This window comes from Pelophylax lessonae (genome assembly GCF_965119305.1).
Source record: "Pelophylax lessonae genome assembly, chromosome: 4".
NCBI classification, from domain to species: domain Eukaryota; kingdom Metazoa; phylum Chordata; class Amphibia; order Anura; family Ranidae; genus Pelophylax; species Pelophylax lessonae.
This window is the reverse complement of record NC_138771.1, coordinates 144593526-144613067: the sequence shown is the minus strand read 5'-3', so window position 1 is coordinate 144613067 and position 19542 is coordinate 144593526. Positions and strand designations below refer to the sequence as shown.

The window sequence follows — 19542 nt, the reverse complement described above, 5'->3', positions numbered from 1 at the left end:
TATGAATGAACGGGAGCTGCTGTCACTGTTCATTCATTTTCAATGCTGAGGCTTCTGAGAAAAGGGACTGGGGAATCTCTGTCCTCAGTCCCTTTCTCTGTCTCAAAGGGGAGATGTCAGGGGTCTGTTATCTGATATCTCAACAAAGCAATAAATTCTAAAAAATTAAATAAAAAAAATAATACAAAATAAAACTGTAGGAAAAAACAAAAACTACTGACACCACTCTCCCTGCCCTACTGACACTGTCCACTGCCCCAACCCCCTCCCCCAAAAAGCATTGTAAAAAAATGAATACATAAAAATACAAAACTACTGACACCATTCACTGTTCCCATTTGTGAAAAAAAATAGTACAAAAATAAATTGTAAAAAAAAAAAAAATACTATCCATTTTTCTACTGACATGGTCCACTGCCCTACTGACACCATCCACTGGCCCCCAAAAAGCATTTAAAAAAAATGAAAACAAAAATAATAAAACATTAAATTGTAAAAAATTAATAAAAATAAACAACTACTTATACCATCCACTGCCCTACTGACACCATCCTACACATACTACCCACCTCCATACACTCCACACTCCCCACCTGCACATACTACCCACCTCCATACACTCCACACTCCCCACCTGCACATACTACCCACCTCCATACACTCCACACTCCTCTCCTGTACATACTGCCCATCACCATATACTCCATGCTCCTCTTCTGCACATACTACCCACCACCATACCCTCCATACTCCTCTTCTGCACATATTACCCACCACCATACACACCGTACTTCTCTCCTTCACATACTAGCCACTGCCATACACTCCACACCCCTCTCCTGCACATACTACCCACCGCTGTACACTCCGCATTGTAAAGTCCCTATATAACATTATTGCATTCTGCATAATTTAAGTAATCTCAGACTCGAATAAACCGCACCCCCTTTAAGCCAATATTTAGCGCAGTTTAAGCCACGCCCACATTTTGACATGATTTCATGATACGCCCCTGCACTGTCACCAGACTGGCTGGAATCCTGATAAAATGCAGATATAACAAACACCTTGCCTATTTTCGGCCTGAGGTCATTATTCCCCTACCACAGGTTCCATAAGAGGCTCCAGAATGACCTGCCCCTAGATCCCGTAGTAACAGACTACAAGCATTGACTCGCTGCCCTGTGGACAGCTATGTCCTGCAAGGGTCAGTATCTCCAGGTGGGAAAGTCACCAGGCTGTCAAGGTTTCAATGCTATTTCGACTCCTTTGTAGGAGTCAAAATACTGTACGTTCTCTTTTGTGCCCGAAGATTTTTTCTGACAGAAAGAGGAAGAAAGACCTAAAATTTAAAGGCAGGCCATTTGGGAAAAACTCTACATGCTGGAACACCTCCGGGAATTGCAGATTTAAAATAATTAGATCGAGGCCTGGTTTCACCAGATGTACCAAGACTGTGTTATAGGGTACCATATATATGGATCAGATAGAGCTAGTCAAGCCGGAATATGACTATTTGGTCATTCAGCAAATTACAGCCACGCACCTGGTTATGGAAGAATGGGTCTCCCTGCTTTCCTCCATATTTATATCACTGGTGAGTAAGCTGGATCCAAAAAGCCTGGGAACTGTAACATATACAATAATTCTTTCCCCCCTCATCCTCAGTTTAGCTGCAAACTAACTAATGCACCTGTAGGAAACCTGCCTACATGTGATCTACTGATCGGGTGTGCGTTGCTTTATTGGATACTAGGAAAAAAAATAGTAAATGCACATTTTTTTACCTGCAATAATTGTTTTTCTTAAGAAAAACTTTTCCTTTAAGTCAGTTACCAATTTTGTTGTTTTTGTGTTTTATTTTCCCTGTACTAGATGCTTAAAATTATTATAAAATTTTGTTTTAGCTTTTTTTGGTAATTCAAAATGGAAAACATGAAGCAAGGTAATGAAAGTGGAAATGAGTGGGCAAAAAGGGCTGGTGTGTATAGAAGGGTTCTTGGTGGTGAAGCATGTTAGTATGTGTGTAGAGATTACTAAAAAACATAGTACTGGGGGATGTAAGGTGAGATATGAGGTAGGAGGTATATTGATATTGTATTCATTGCGCCTTGGTTTTATGTATGGATTGTGTAGCAGGGTGACCCCGTGCTACAGTTTAAAATGGTGGTTTAAGATAGGTTTTGGCAGAAGCAAGCACACTGGTGGCACAGGTGTGTGCTGGCTTAATATAAGAGCCAGATAACTCAGGGCTCCCAGACATGATAGCCTTAGGAAATACTGCTTTAGTGTCACAGAAAATATTGAGGAAGTCTTGCTCAGAAGAATGGAGGAGTGGGACAACCTTCCCAACACTAGTTTCCAGAGATGTATAGTAACTAAGTAGAACTACTTCACTACTGTACTTAAGTACCGAAAGGCGGTATCTGTACTTTCCTAGAGTAGAATTTTTTTCTCCTACTTCCACTTTTACTTCACTACATTTTTTCAATGATTTCAATACTTCTACTCCGATATTTTTTTTTGTGCTGCATAGTTACTCGTTACAATTATAAAAATTACCACTGTTAGAACAGTAGATGGCAGGTTTCATGAAGCTCAAAACACGTGTATTATCAGCGCATACGGAAATAAATGCTACTGTATGTATAAATAAAAGCTGCATTTGAAATAATAAAAAACAATATGATGTTCAAACTTTTGACTTCTTTCTTTAATAACTACATAACACAGTACTTGTACTTTTACTTTCAGTACTTGAGTAGCAATTTTTTTTTCAAAACTACTGGTACTTTTACTTTCAGTACTTGAGTAGCAAAATTAAAAAAAAACTACTTGCAATACTTAAGTACAAAAAATGTTGAATACTTTAGTACTTCTACTCAAGTCACTTTTTGATCGAGCACTTCCACTTCTACTCAAGTCACTTTTTGATCGAGCACTTGTACTTTTACTCAAGTATGGGTTTCGAGTACTTTATACAACTCTGCTAGTTTCTAAGGGAAAAGAATGATCTGTGCAGGCCTTTCGGAATTGGTTTACCAAGATGTGCAGCGGTCCTTCGATCCCAGGAAGTGAGGACCTGACCAAGACTTGACTACCACTTAATCCCTTATCTCGGCCTATTTGCAGACATCTTAATATTTACAGTTGGGAGCAGAGGATTCCATCCTTAAATTCTGCGAGGTTTCCCACGTTCTGTTATACCTGAAGTTTGTAGCAGGTTCCCTGGCTTCCACAGGGTTTCAAATACTGAAAGGCGAGACTCTGGATGAGCCTTCCAAACCTGGTCTCCCAGCTGCTAGATTTAACTTGGATGAATTTGGATACACTTTGCCCCACCATGTACGGTCTGAAATCTAAGGAAGGAAAATAGGAGGTTCTTGGGCCAAAGACTGTACTTGAGGACATTGCGGCCTGCAAGGCCACCAGGACATTAGTGCCTTCATCACAGCTGGACAACTACGGTTCCTGATGAGGAGCTTGGAGACTACTGGGTCTGGTGCCTATATAGGCTAACCTGCCGACCCAACTGGATGTTCGTAAATTCACTGTTTCAACTTCTGGGAAGCTCCTTCTTGCAGGAATAAATTCCATTCATGACTATAGAGGTAACTGTCAGGTTGAGATATATTGAACTGCTTGTTGGTCTAGGGACACACTCTTGACATCCAAGACTTTGTATCTTACAGTGTCTGACAGGAAGTTCTGGGAAGCCAGAACACAAAGAACAATGATATGAGACAGGTTCTACTGTTGGCAAACCTGAATGGGAGTTACCTTTGACAAAGATTTAATAACATTGTATTCCCTTTTGCTATGAAGATATGACCAAACAAAAAGGTGAATACCAAGAAAGTAAATAGATTGTGATGATTGGTATGACAGGAAGCGAATGAAATCTGAAAAAGATTAACTAACTATCCTCGGCCCCCACCAACGGGACTTGTCTCATATGTGGGGGTCATCCTGTCTGGAGTAGGAAGCAAATCTTCCATTACCTTAGAAGTGCAAATTATAATGTTCCCAATCTTCCAGTGAGTCCAACCGACTGCATGGATTACTGCAGACTACTTCTCGATCATTTAAGAACATGGGATATGAACAGATAGGATAGAGCTAGGACTTGCCCCAAGTGTGAACCTAATACTGTCACTTTCTGTGAGAGCGACTCTGCAGTATTCTACTAAGTGTCCAAAATGCCATTATTATAATGATATGAGTTGGCTTTCCCCAGCTGATGATCCGTCCAAATTTGATCTGAGTCTGAATTTGCCAGGACCTGCAGGATGTTGAGCCACCCGCAGGCTGTTGTCCAGCTATGAAACATGCTTCCCTTTGTTTAAAGCTTTAAAGAAGCATAGTGGGAATTAGAGGATTTGGAGGAATGGAAAGAAAATTCCAATGATTTCCTTACTGCACAGGCCCCACCGATCCTGAGCCTTCACTGCCCCAATTTGCAATAATTCCTGCAATAACACCTACTGGGCAAATTCGAGTGAAAGGAATTTTGCTGCTGCTAGCGAGGAGCAGACTTGGATTTAGGCAACTAAAGAAAGACGATTGTGGATCTTTCAATCTCTTCTATAGCTCCTTTCAGGCCCTGTCACCAACTCTTTGTTCTGGGCCAAGGTGACTAGCCTAAAGGATTAGTCCCAAATCTAGACATCACTGATTCCATCTTGAATTGCAGTCGATTCACTTAGAAAGAGACATATGCAGTCAGTGGGTTTAAGCCATATGGCTTGACTAACTACACAGAATACTAGAGGAACAGCATTCTTTAATTTCACTCAGGGATCACACACCACAGAGACGTATTAATGATCCAGTTTGCCTTCAATTTATCTGCTGAGAACCATATAGCCTTGGCTACTGAAGTGAATACCCACGTAGGCCACACAACACTTCCTAATGATATAATAAACTTCATTTTCAAATCTATATTGCTGTTCCTATGCCTCTGCAAAGAATATTGCATCATCCGCTGGCAGACTGCCACTTCTGGCTAGTCTGATTAAGATTCCCTGGCCAACTGGCTCTGAAGTAAAGCTTGACTTTACAGAAAGGATCTTGCATCCCCCGCTAGCATGAAGACACATCTGGCCAATCTGATGAAAGCTCCTTGTCCCATTGCTTTTGAGGCAGACGTATTCTTTAAACAAACCTAGCTGTCTAATTAGCTTAGTACCTGAGCATTAGTAATAGTGACTAGAGATCCACCTAGTCAGTTTGAAGAGTGCCAAAACATCTGCCTTTTTGTTTACAGTCACCTGATATGCAACTTGGCATGGCATCTTGGCAGGCACGTCAGCTAACCACACTCCCCATACCGCCCAGGATGGTCCTTATTGTGGTTTCCTTTAGTCTGCCCCTCCTGGCAGCACCTTGAATGTATAGTGGTTTTCCTCAGAGCCAGAGAGGACCTGTCACTGTTGAAGGAACAAGTTGCATCTTTTCCTTTGGGGAGTGGAAAAGGTATTAGGGGCTGGAAAGTTTTACCATCCATACTGCCCGTGCACTCTTTATTATAGTGTACCTACCTGACCCTCACCTTAATGATCATGGCTGGTCTCTGGGTAAGCTCATACATCAAGGATATGAGCTGCAGGTTTGTGGTCATAATAAATGCCTGGAAGTACTGGCTAGGACATTAGCATTATTACACTATCAGTGGCCATCCACACATCCATCTGCAGACATTGAAGCAGCAAATGGATATATGCTATATGCTATTGTGAGCTAAGATTAATCTCTCAGAAAAAGTAATTAACAATAGATGTGTATTAGACAAATTACTTAAGACACTGTAAATTTAATCAGAGCACTGAACTTCACTCCAGAATTTAGACATAACAGGTTAAGGCATAACAATCATTAAACACATAGCAGTTCCTAACGTATAGCAGCCATCAATGTTTGGCAGCCAAAAGCAGGCATTAAACGCATAGCAGCCATACAACACATATCAGTCATTAATACTGAAGCATTACTATATCATAAGTAGCACAAGGAAGGGTTAATATACCCCAGACCAATAGCCCTGGCAGGATAACCTACACTAGGCCACTGGTCTGCAAAGTTAAAAACAGCAAACCCAGGTATTGGAGCATTAAACAGTAATCCAACCTGCAGAGCCGGGAATCGCTGAGTTAATAGGAAAGACTCAACTTTGCACAGCAACACCTGTTTATTAGGCCCTGCATTAACAGTACTGCAGACAAAACAAAAACCCGCGAGGCATTAATGAAACAAACAGAACTATAAAAGCAAGTCACCCTACTTTGGCAGCCTGACATATTAACCGCATAATCAATATGTGGTAGAAAAGGACTACCAAAAAAAGTGGATGGGGGCTCGAGGTGTTCGAGCCTTCATCCAGAAAATACATGGAAAGCCATGGATGAGCATAGAAAGGAAAGAAATGTAGGGAGGGGGAAAAGCAAAGGCTGGGTAAAAAAGGGGGGGGGGACGAGAGACAGAAAATGAAGAAGGAAAGAGAGGGAGGGGAAGAGAAGGGGAACAGGAAGAGAGAAGAGAAAAAAATATATGGAAAAAGAGGAAAGAGAAGAAAAAAGAAGAACAAAGAGACAAAAAATAGAAAAATGAGAAAAAAAGAAAGAAAAAAAGAAGAACAGAACAAAGATCCAAGAAAGAATATTAATGAGGGCTGGTGGGATTTTAATGGTACCGTAGAAAAAATCATAGAAAAGGTGATAAAATCAAGTATTTTATTTATACATCATTAAAAACCAGGTAGGGGAAAACATTTGTATATGTATAAAAACATATCAGCGGGTACAAACAGTACAGTAACAAAGGTATGGACAATAAGCGATGATAGATTTATAGCTCATCCGGTGTGCAAAACCTCGGAGAATTAACCCAACATGTTTCGCAGCCTGTATAGGGCTGCTTCTTCAGGGGTCTGTAACATGCTATATAAGAGGAGAGTTTTAATAAACCTATGTAGAAACAAAACAAGTAATGAATAAACAAATAAAATACAACTTAATGGTTAAACATGCACATGCGGCTCCTGTGTGTACAATGCACAGCCCATCACCACAAATCATCACCCGGCAGTGCACCAAGGAGGGAGAGAGCCCGGGATCCCCACAATACGTCTTACCCACGGATGTGGAGGAGAAATAAGACAAGGATAGTCAAATGGCGTAAGTGTTGTGAACCAACCGAGGTACCCCGAGGGATACCAGTAGGGTTCGAAAAATGAAAAGAGAGAGCACACCAAAAATTTCCAAAGGGATATCCAAGGGAAGTGTTTGCTAAGGCAAGTAAAAGTAAAAATAGAACTTAAAAGGCAATAAATTTACCTTTAATGGTACTGAATTATATATGACTCGATAATGAGACCGAGTGATTTGGAACCCTAAAGCTCCTATCTCTAAAGAGAGAAATATAGAATATATTAAAAGGCATAAACTGATCCTGACAAAGAAGCAACTTAGAGGGACAAAACGAAAGGAAGGGAAAAGGGAAAGGAGCCAGAGAACATAAAAAAGAGAGAAAAAAGGATAAAACAAAAGAAGCAACACAGGGAAAGAAAGAGATGGGGAGAAAGAATGGAAAGGGAGACAAAACACACAACAAGCGTTAAAAAAGGAAAGGAGAAAAAGGGGGTAGGAAAAAAAGGGGGGGAGGAGGAAAAACAAAAAAGGGAAAGCAAATGAATGAAAAGAAAGGAAACGTGAAAGAGATGACTACCTCACAGAGAATGCTGATAAAATATGGAGAGGCCGATTGAGGAAAAAGCAACTAAGCGTCTACAGCTGCAGTGGGTAGTGTCTAATTGTCATGCTCGTTCTGAGGTACGCCAGAGGGAACCACCTATAGGTATCCAGATAGAGTTGACCAAGTAGCACAGAGCACCTAAAGGGAAGATACAGAAATAGTTTGAAATTGAGACATAGCCTCGGGGTTCGTATGATAGCAAACCTCCAGGCATGGCCATCGATCAAACAACAGACCTCCGGGCATGACAAGCAACACGTACTTACCCACATGTGTTCAGATGGAAAGCATGGCCTTCTCACAAGGGTATGAAACGCCAAACCTCCCGCTTATATACTACATCAACCCGACGCCGGACGCACGTCATAGACATGCGCCATGGCGTGGGTCAGATCCTCAACGATGCGCGCACCGGAAGCGCGCATAGTGCTGCACTGGACTCGGCCGCACCACGCAGCCGCGTGCAGCCATGGAGAGCGGAAGTGGAGGTAATCATACCTCCACATCCCGCGCCTCCATCCGAGGATCACACATCCGTGGGAAGCGAGAGGAGGAGCCAGGGCTCTCCAACCCATCACAGGGGCAAAGCAAACCAGGCGATCGGAGGGGTAGATGAGCGTGCATTGCAGATAGAGACAAAAGGAGCAAAAAAGCATGTGAATGGATGACACACAAACAAAAAAAGAATTAACATATAAACAACAAAGTATACAAAGTCATACACCTAGTGCAGCAATCAATGCAGCATACATGAAGCACTCCATTTAGCAATGACGTGGCGATCCGTGGCTGGGAAGAAAGGACGAAAAAAAGGGGGGGGGGAGAGAGATACAGGAGAGGAAGGGAAACATCACCAGCCAAGGACCGTCACGCTGTATACAATATAAAGTATCACAAATTACCTTTCCACAAATACATCAACAATTTATGGAAATGGCCACAAGGGTCCAAAATGAGGATTGGTCAGGAACAAATCATGAAGAAAATAAATAAATATAGCTCCCAGGGACGCGCGACTTCCTTTCGTGACCGCTTGACAAAAAGTCACTATAGACCATACAACACCCCCCAATTTTCAAAAAAAGGTACCTATCCCTGTGGATCCTGTGACAAATGTCCCTGGATCCGTTGCGGATCTAAGGTCCGATTACCCAACGGTAGATACTTTAGGCCTCAACACTTTGCTGATTGCAACACGCAAGGTGTTGTTTACTTGATGACCTGTCAATGTGGGGCCTTCTACGTCGGCAAGACGATTCGCAAGTTGAGCCAACGTATTGGGGACCACATCTACCACTCTGACGGCGGAACCATACAAACGAGTGTCACCAGGCACATTGGTTTGCATCATGGATACAATAATAAAACTGTGAAATTCACGGTTCTGGATGTCATTGCCCCAGACCCCCGCGGGGGTAATTGGGACAAGCGCATCTTACAAAAAGAAACCTATTGGATTGAGTTGCTGGATGCTATCAAACCCCCAGGAATTAATGAGGTTTTAACCTACAAACCATTCCTTGGATAGAGACTGTCTTGCATTCTTGCATTTAGACATACTACTCCACTCACACCTGGTGGGACCCCTACCCCTTGCACGTTGGTCCCTTGTTTCACCTGGCGGTCATGAGATGGGGCCACAAAGACTCTGGGAGAAATAAAAATCTAAAAATTTGCTCATTCCACAGACGGAATTGTGCCTTTGTAAGGCTTTTTTTGATAACCGCTCCCTGGGAGCTATATTTATTTATTTTCTTCATGATTTGTTCCTGACCAATCCTCATTTTGGACCCTTGTGGCCATTTCCATAAATTGTTGATGTATTTGTGGAAAGGTAATTTGTGATACTTTATATTGTATACAGCGTGACGGTCCTTGGCTGGTGATGTTTCCCTTCCTCTCCTGTATCTCTCTCCCCCCCCCCTTTTTTTCGTCCTTTCTTCCCAGCCACGGATCGCCACGTCATTGCTAAATGGAGTGCTTCATGTATGCTGCATTGATTGCTGCACTAGGTGTATGACTTTGTATACTTTGTTGTTTATATGTTAATTCTTTTTTTGTATGTGTGTCATCCATTCACATGCTTTTTTGCTCCTTTTGTCTCTATCTGCAATGCACGCTCATCTACCCCTCCGATCGCCTGGTTTGCTTTGCCCCTGTGATGGGTTGGAGAGCCCTGGCTCCTCCTCTCGCTTCCCACGGATGTGTGATCCTCGGATGGAGGCGCGGGATGTGGAGGTATGATTACCTCCACTTCCGCTCTCCATGGCTGCACGCGGCTGCGTGGTGCGGCCGAGTCCAGTGCAGCACTATGCGCGCTTCCGGTGCGCGCATCGTTGAGGATCTGACCCACGCCGTGGCGCATGTCTATGACGTGCGTCCGGCGTCGGGTTGAGGTAGTATATAAGCGGGAGGTTTGGCGTTTCATACCCTTGTGAGAAGGCCATGCTTTCCATCTGAACACATGTGGGTAAGTACGTGTTGCTTGTCATGCCCGGAGGTCTGTTGTTTGATCGATGGCCATGCCTGGAGGTTTGCTATCATACGAACCCCGAGGCTATGTCTCAATTTCAAACTATTTCTGTATCTTCCCTTTAGGTGCTCTGTGCTACTTGGTCAACTCTATCTGGATACCTATAGGTGGTTCCCTCTGGCGTACCTCAGAACGAGCATGACAATTAGACACTACCCACTGCAGCTGTAGACGCTTAGTTGCTTTTTCCTCAATCGGCCTCTCCATATTTTATCAGCATTCTCTGTGAGGTAGTCATCTCTTTCACGTTTCCTTTCTTTTCATTCATTTGCTTTCCCTTTTTTGTTTTTCCTCCTCCCCCCCTTTTTTTCCTACCCCCTTTTTCTCCTTTCCTTTTTTAACGCTTGTTGTGTGTTTTGTCTCCCTTTCCATTCTTTCTCCCCATCTCTTTCTTTCCCTGTGTTGCTTCTTTTGTTTTATCCTTTTTTCTCTCTTTTTTATGTTCTCTGGCTCCTTTCCCTTTTCCCTTCCTTTCGTTTTGTCCCTCTAAGTTGCTTCTTTGTCAGGATCAGTTTATGCCTTTTAATATATTCTATATTTCTCTCTTTAGAGATAGGAGCTTTAGGGTTCCAAATCACTCGGTCTCATTATCGAGTCATATATAATTCAGTACCATTAAAGGTAAATTTATTGCCTTTTAAGTTCTATTTTTAATTTTACTTGCCTTAGCAAACACTTCCCTTGGATATCCCTTTGGAAATTTTTGGTGTGCTCTCTCTTTTCATTTTTCGAACCCTACTGGTATCCCTCGGGGTACCTCGGTTGGTTCACAACACTTACGCCATTTGACTATCCTTGTCTTATTTCTCCTCCACATCCGTGGGTAAGACGTATTGTGGGGATCCCGGGCTCTCTCCCTCCTTGGTGCACTGCCGGGTGATGATTTGTGGTGATGGGCTGTGCATTGTACACACAGGAGCCGCATGTGCATGTTTAACCATTAAGTTGTATTTTATTTGTTTATTCATTACTTGTTTTGTTTCTACATAGGTTTATTAAAACTCTCCTCTTATATAGCATGTTACAGACCCCTGAAGAAGCAGCCCTATACAGGCTGCGAAACATGTTGGGTTAATTCTCCGAGGTCTTGCACACCGGATGAGCTATAAATCTATCATCGCTTATTGTCCATACCTTTGTTACTGTACTGTTTGTACCCGCTGATATGTTTTTATACATATACAAATGTTTTCCCCTACCTGGTTTTTAATGATGTATAAATAAAATACTTGATTTTATCACCTTTTCTATGATTTTTTCTACGGTACCATTAAAATCCCACCAGCCCTCATTAATATTCTTTCTTGGATCTTTGTTCTGTTCTTCTTTTTTTCTTTCTTTTTTTCTCATTTTTCTATTTTTTGTCTCTTTGTTCTTCTTTTTTCTTCTCTTTCCTCTTTTTCCATATATTTTTTTTCTCTTCTCTCTTCCTGTTCCCCTTCTCTTCCCCTCCCTCTCTTTCCTTCTTCATTTTCTGTCTCTCGTCCCCCCCTTTTTTACCCAGCCTTTGCTTTTCCCCCTCCCTACATTTCTTTCCTTTCTATGCTCATCCATGGCTTTCCATGTATTTTCTGGATGAAGGCTCGAACACCTCGAGCCCCCATCCACTTTTTTTGGTAGTCCTTTTCTACCACATATTGATTATTCAACTGGGATGTCGGTACTTTGTTAACATGTTTCGTATATCAAACACTTTAATCCTTTAATATTAACCGCATAATAATCATGATAGACCATCATCATAACAGCCTATGGTTTAGCTTACTTGCCTGTGCAGCACACATCCCTGACTAGCTCTAAAGTGATGGCAGAGGCTCGATTCCTGAACAGGTGGCCACCAACACACCCAGACAGCCGCCCGGGGTGCCCGGTAGCTTTTTTCTGCTCCCTGTCAACCTCAATTCTGCCAGGCGCCATCCCCATCCACACATCAATCTGGAAAGGGCAGCCTGCAGTACAGCCACAGGAAGAACACAAGGAGCCATTTTGGAAGGTGGCAGCTGCCCTAACAACAATGCCAGCGTTTTGCAAGGGAAACAAAATATACACAGACCGCCAGACTAACCAATAGTGTGTGGGGCCATAATTCACCAGGAGGAGAGACTGGATCAGCCCCAACAAACAACAAGGCAGAATTGTTTTACCTGCATCCAGAGACCAGTATCCTGCACCCCAGTACCTGGAGCTGGGGGGAGGCCTCCCTCGTATAGGCAGTTTACACCTGAACGGAGGGAGCTTTATCACAGGAGAGAGGCTAAACCCGTGCTGCTGACCAGATAAATCCGGCAAGGTGAAGGCAAAAATAAAAATCTTCTTTCCATAGTTATAACCAGTTGAGCATTTGAGGAACAAAAAGAGAATGCTGCCTTAGGGGAGGTGACTCATTTATCTAGTATAGCCAGTCCTGATTGGTCGAGCCTACCCATATGTGTATGCTGTCATGCTTGTGTCAGGAAAAGATTTGATGTAGAAGGATGTTAACAAGGATGGAGGTGCATCACCCTGTTTGGAGGAAGAAAAATGCTGGCTATGACCCTAAGAACACCATCCGTGCAGTCAAGCAAGGAAGTAGAAACATGATGCCTTGGGTTGTTTCTCTGCTAAAGGTACAGGCCAACTTTACCACATTGAGGGGCCAATGGATGGGGCCACGTATTGTAAAATCTTGGATGAGAATCTTCTTCCCTCAGCCAGAACACTGAAGATGGGTCATGGATGGGTCTTCCAGCACAACAATGACCCAAAACATACCGCCAAGGCAACAAAGGAGTGGCTCAAGAAGAAGCACATTAAGGTCATGGAGTGACCTTGTCAGTCTCCAGACCTTAAATACCTTAATCCTATATAATGTTTTTTGAGGGAGCTGAAACATTCGACTTGCCAAGAGACAGCCAAGAAAACTTAAGAATTTAGAGTAGCTCTGTAAAGAAGGGTGGACCAAAATCCCTCCTGAGATGTGTGCAAACCTGGTCACCAACTACAAGAAATGTCTTATCTCTGTGCATGCCAACAAGGTTTTTCCTCCAAGTACTAAGTCATGTTTTGCTTGGGGATCAAATACTTATTTTACTTACTAAACTGCAACTTAATTTATAGCATTTGTTCTATGTGTTTTTTCCCGGATTTTTGGTTGATATTTTGTCTATCATTTAAAATACACTTATGATAAAACTATATACCCTTAATTTCTTTGCAAGTGGGCAAACTTACAAAATCTGCAGGGAATCCAGTAATTATTTTCCCACTGTAGGCGTTTGTCTCAAGATACTATAGTGGGACTAAAATATGCAGGAGGAAAACCAGACCACTTTTAGTAGTAAGTAGGAGCTGAATTGCTCCTTACAGAGTAAAAAGTAACAGAAAAAAGACTGGACGGGAGACCTTTACGTGAGGACGAGCTGTCCACTGCTACACACACATGATTATACACACATAATTTGTATTTCAAGAAAATAGCTACACTTTTATTATTATTAACTTTCATTCTGTATTTTAATATTTTTCTTATTATTTTCGTAATCTTTTGCTATTTTATTTTTTAAGCCATTTTAACACAAGAACTGGAAGGACTTTCTATTTTGGACGTTTATAACCAATAAACACTACCCATTACCAAAAGTATTGGGACGCCTGCCTTTACACACAGATGAACTTTAATGGCATCCCAATCTTCACTCCTCACTCACCATAGTATTTGTTGTTTTTTCATTGTCCATAAGTGCCATATATCATTGCCCATAAGTGCCACCTTTCAGTGCCACTAATCAGTGCCCATCAGTGCTGCCTATTAGTGCTCATCAGTGCTGCATATCAGTGCCACCTATTGGTGCCCATCAGTGCTGCATATTAGTGTCTCCTCATCAGTGCCACCCCATCAGTGCCCTTCAGTGCTGCCTCATTAGTGCCCATCATTGCCGCCTAATCAGTGCCCATCAGTTCAGCCTCATCAGCGCACATCAGTGGAGGAGAAAAATTACTTATTTCCAACAGACTAAGAAACTAAGAAAAAAAAAAAAAAATATATATATATATATATATATATATATATATATATATATATATATATATATATATATATATATATATATATTATAATTCTCAGATATTTTTTAGCAAAAAATAAAAATTGAAAAGTGCCCAGTTTTGAGGTGGTTAAAGGGTGTATGTTATGGAACTTTATGACAAACACATGTTGGAGGGAAAATATGAAACATCTATTTTTGAAGTGACATTTATAATTCAAAGTGTTGTACCACAGTGTTACATTTATTCATTATTTTATTAAGGGAAAAATAATATAATGAGGGCAAAAATATATTTTGGCATACAAAACTAAAGTTAGGTTTATCAAATGTACTGGAATCACAATTGAAAATATATTAAAATCAATTATTTTAAGATTTAAAAGTATGTATGGATATGAATGTGACTAGACTGTGGAATATATATATATATATATATATATATATATATATGTATATATACATACAGAATCTCACAAAAGTAAGTACACCCCTCACATTTTTTTGAATATTTTATTATATCTTTTCATGTGACAACACTGAACACTGACACTTTGCTACAATGTAAGTAGTGAGTGTACAGCTTGTATAACAGTGTAACTTTGCTGTCCCCTCAAAATAACTCAACACACAGCCATTAATGTCTAACCCACTGGCAATAAAAGTGAGTACATCCCTAAGTGATGTCTATTGAAGTTGTCCCTGAAGTCGCCAAAAGTATTGCAGGAACTACTTTTGGAAATCGGTGCGGCGCTGCAATGTTGGCGTTGCACCGATTGGGGGTGCTCCCATTGCTTGCAATAGGCTGTGATTTGACCTGTCAAATCCCATGTCAAGTCACGCTGATGTGAACGGGGACTAAAGGTTAAAGTATGTACAGTATATGTTAAGAATATAGGTTCTTTATACTGTGATATTTGTTGATTAAGATATTTATACAAGATAGAATCTTATATACATATATTGATAAATAAACTTTTAGGAGCATTTTATACATATACCTACAGGAGGTAAAACCAGACCACTTTTAGGAGAAAGTGAGGGCTGAATTGCTCATTTCAGAGTAAAAAGGAAGAGAGCGAAGACTGGAAAGTAGACATTTACACGAGGATGAGCTGACCACTGCTACACACACACACACACGATTACACACACACAATTTGTATCTCAAGAATATAGCTACACTTTTATTAGTATTAACTTTTATTTTGTAGTTTATTATTTTTCTTGTAGCCATATGCCATTTTATTATAAAATCCATTTTGAGTTTTAACACAAGAACTGGAAGGATTTTCTATTTTGGACTTTTCTTGCCAATATAAGTTTTCAGAATATCGAAACAAAAAATTATAACTAACAGAGCATGGTTTTGCAAGGCAAATGTGGACCAGTTTAGGAAAATTTGTGGAAGGATTGCCTGTGGTTAGTAGAATACCCACTTCAATACCAGGAACTTATTATTATTTATTATTTATTTCAGGTACTTATAATGTGCTGTCAATTTACGGAGCGCTTTACATATACATTGCAGATTCATATCAGTCCCTGCCCTCAAGGAGATTACAATCTAAGGTCCCTAACTCACATTCATACATACATAGTAGGGTCAATTTTTTTTTATTTTTTTTTATACAGGATCCAATTAACCTACCAGCATGTCTTTGGAGTGTGGGAGGAAACCGGGGTACCTGGAGGAAATCCATGCAGGCACAGGGAGAACATGCAAACTCCAGGCATGTAGTGTTGTGGTTGGGATTCGAACCAGCGACCCTCTTGCTGCTAGGTGAAAGTGCAACACTTTACCCACATGACATTTTTATCATTTCTTTTCACACAAATAGAGCTTTCTTTTGGTGGTATTTAATCACCACAGGGCTTTTTATGTTTTGGTAAATAAACAAAAAATGACCAAAGATATTGAAATGTGCTTTTATTTGTTTCTTTTTTTCCAATTTTGCAGATAAATCTTTCTTCATAAATATAGGCCAAAAAGAGGCATGGTGATTTTTTTTTGTAATTGCAATTTATGTATATAAGAAATGTGGGTAATTATGGGATTTATTGTAAAAATGTGGGAGTTTGGGTTTGCATGGGTTGGAGAGAGTGGGACCTTTGTATATATGTGAAGGGGTGGAGGAGATGATATGAATGAATGTGTTTGGAGCTATTTTGAGTTATGTAATTGTTTTTCTTGGAAATGATGGGATATATTATGTAAGTTGACTTTATTATGTGAAATGTTAATAAAAGAATTGGAAAAAAAAAAATGTGACACACACAGTACTCCCAAAACGTAGTCAACAATGCACAATAAACAATTACTGCAGTACCGAGTAAACAAATACCAATGACGACAATCACAGTATCAAAGTTAAAAAGTAAACAATTTAAGAAAACCAATCACAAATACTTTAAACTTACCGTATCCAGCTACTGCTGTTCAAACTATGCACTTTTGTCCGCTGCACTTCTGTCCTGATGCACTCACAGTGAGCAAACTCAACACAGTAAACCCTACAGTTTTGCTGCTCCTTTTAAATACTACACCAATTAAAATAATACCTCACTTCTCTTACGTATGCTATTTGGAACACACCCAGTACTGCCTACACTTAGTCAACAATGTGCAATACACAATTGCTCCAGTAGCTAGTAAGCAGCCACAATACCAATTTTACAAAAAGTAAACATTTTAAGAAATACAATCAGAAATACTGACCTCCGAAAGATTTACCCCTCTTCAGGACCAGTCCATTTTTTGCTATTCAGAACTGTGTTAGTTTAACCGACAATTGCAACGCTGTACAAGAATTAAATTTAGGTCATGTTTCCCCACAAATAGAGCTTTCATTTGGTGGTATTTGATCACCTCTGTTTTTTTTTATTTTTTTTTTTGTGCTATAAACCAAAAAATACAGACAATTGTGAAAGAAAAATGTTTTACTTTCTGCCATAAAACATATCCAATACTTAAAAAAAAAACAAAAAACATTTCTTCATAAATTTAGGGCAATATATATTTTGCTACATCATTTTGTTAAAAAAAAATACCAATACGCATATATTGATTGGTTTAAGCAAAAGTTATAGTGTCTACAAACTATGATATATATACTGGAATTTGTATTTATTTATTTTTATACTAGTAATGGGGGCGATAAGAGACTTATAGCGGGTCTGCGATATTGCGGCTGGCAATTTGATACTAACTGACATTTTGACACTCTGTGGGAGCCAGTGACACTAATACAGTGATCAGTGCTAAAAAATGTGCATTGTCACTGTACTAATGACACTGGCTGGGAAGGGGTTAAACATCTAGGACAATCAAAGGGTTAAATGTGTGCCTAACCAGTATTTTTATGTGCACAGTGTGCTGCTTTTCCCTGCTTTGCAGGGAAACAAGATCCAGCACCTCCCCGCTGACAAGGCTGTCTCCTTGCTGATCACCGGGTGCCGGTGGTCATCCATTGGCTGGCACCCTCTGATCGGCTTCTGCTGTGACTAATCATCCCCTACCCGGGAAGTGCAGAATCAGATAAATAAATACGTGATTCTGCACAGAAAGTCTGCCCTGTAGCAGCAAATCTGGTCAGCTGTATCCAGCCACTGCTGTTCAAACTGTGCACTGTTATCCGCTGCATTTCTGTCCTGATATACTCACAATGAGCAAATGCCACAGTAATATAACCTTCTACCTTGATCTGCTGTGTATTTTTAACACAAGGTCACTTTTGCTTATAGCTGCAGATTGATACATTGAATTATCAAGTCTGGCAATAATGGAGCTGATATGCACAGGTCAATCATTGTGACTTGTGCTCACAGGCACTATAAATTAACTCTCAGAAAGGCCAGCTGTGCTTTGGTGGGGCTGGAGAGACTTTATTAAAGGCTAAGATCACTTTTTTTCCCTAAATTCCAGCTTTACTGTGTACAAATATACCATTAATGCACCTCTGCTGCAGAAAAGAAAAATATTTCTGTATATTCTAATGCAGGCTTTACCTCAGCCTCCACTATCTCCTATAGAAAACTCCTCCATTACTACTTGGTTTACATCCTGGTATTTGGGACAGGTAAACTGAAAAAAGAAGTAATTCAGCAGTTAACCTCATTAACAGACACCCTTCACCTGTCCTTCCCCTCTAGGAGATTGCTCCCACCCACCCCTGTACCTAAATGCAATCAATGTTAGTGAGCACTGTTCTCCCTGAATACATAGCCAGTGTCTTTCTCTGCTGGGTGTGCACAAGATAAAAAAAGTGGGTGTTGGCGCTGCTCTATATTACATCTGAGTGTTATGGTAGCTCATATATCAAGTATAGTTAAATGGACATGAAAGACGTATATAAACTAGAGTAGTGCCATTTGATTAGTTTACATATAAAGAAGACTAATATTAAAAGTGTCACGTGCTTGCATTAAAATAGAAACATAAACTAATAATCAAACATATATATATCTCTGTGGCCTACAAATGAAGCATGTGCTATATGTGCAAACAAACTGTTCCTATTGTGCAAAAAGCAAGATTGAACATAAATGTTCACATCAATTAAAAATGATAAAAAATTAGAAACCAACTTCACAACCTTGTGCAAAACAGGAATAGTGCAAATTTGCCAAAAGTGCAAGTGCTGAAATAGATGAGGTTTCAAACCCCTCTAGTAGATGCATATACATAAATCATACATAAGGCTCATGATCAGTGCAAAATGTATAGTTAAAAAAAATGTGTGGAATTTTATAGATAAAAAGTGCAGTGTCCTTTATATTTTATTCCCTTCATGGCCTTGCTGCTCCTTGTAGTGACATTGGTGAAAAACCTTAGGAGGTGCTGTTATACTCAAGCTAGAACCACAACATGCAGTGACCCCCAGTGTCTCCACTCGTTTCCCCTACCTGGTATCGAACTCACCAGATATCCTACCCCTTTCAACAGGGGTATCCCACTGTATATAAGTATGCCTGGCTTGTATATAGTCTTCACGGTCTCCTTATGCTCCCCCGCGTATTAGATGGTCTAGTGGCATTGGGTCAGTGGAACATGGAAGAAACAGTCTCCATAGTGTAAAATCGTAATAAACAAGTTTTATTGATAAAAGTAGTGCATTTACATAAAACCAAACAATCTCTCGTGTTGGATTCCAGGAATCCAGGGCGATATGCGCCCCACAGACACAAACCGGAAGTTGTGCAATGATGCTTGGCTCCTGCCTCTTTCTCTGCTGA

General features: G+C 40.5%; 1 protein-coding gene across 1 annotated transcript in view; it reads right to left on the bottom strand.

Moving 5' to 3' along the window:
* LOC309552561 (uncharacterized protein) overlaps window positions 1–16818 on the bottom strand; it is a 104956-nt gene extending 88138 nt beyond the window's left edge. Inside the window, exon 1 of the mRNA XM_082253513.1 lies at window positions 16729–16818. The gene's annotated coding sequence lies outside the window, so the exon portion shown is untranslated. The remainder of the gene's footprint in view (window positions 1–16728) is intronic.
* Between the last annotated feature and the right edge of the window lie 2724 nt (window positions 16819–19542).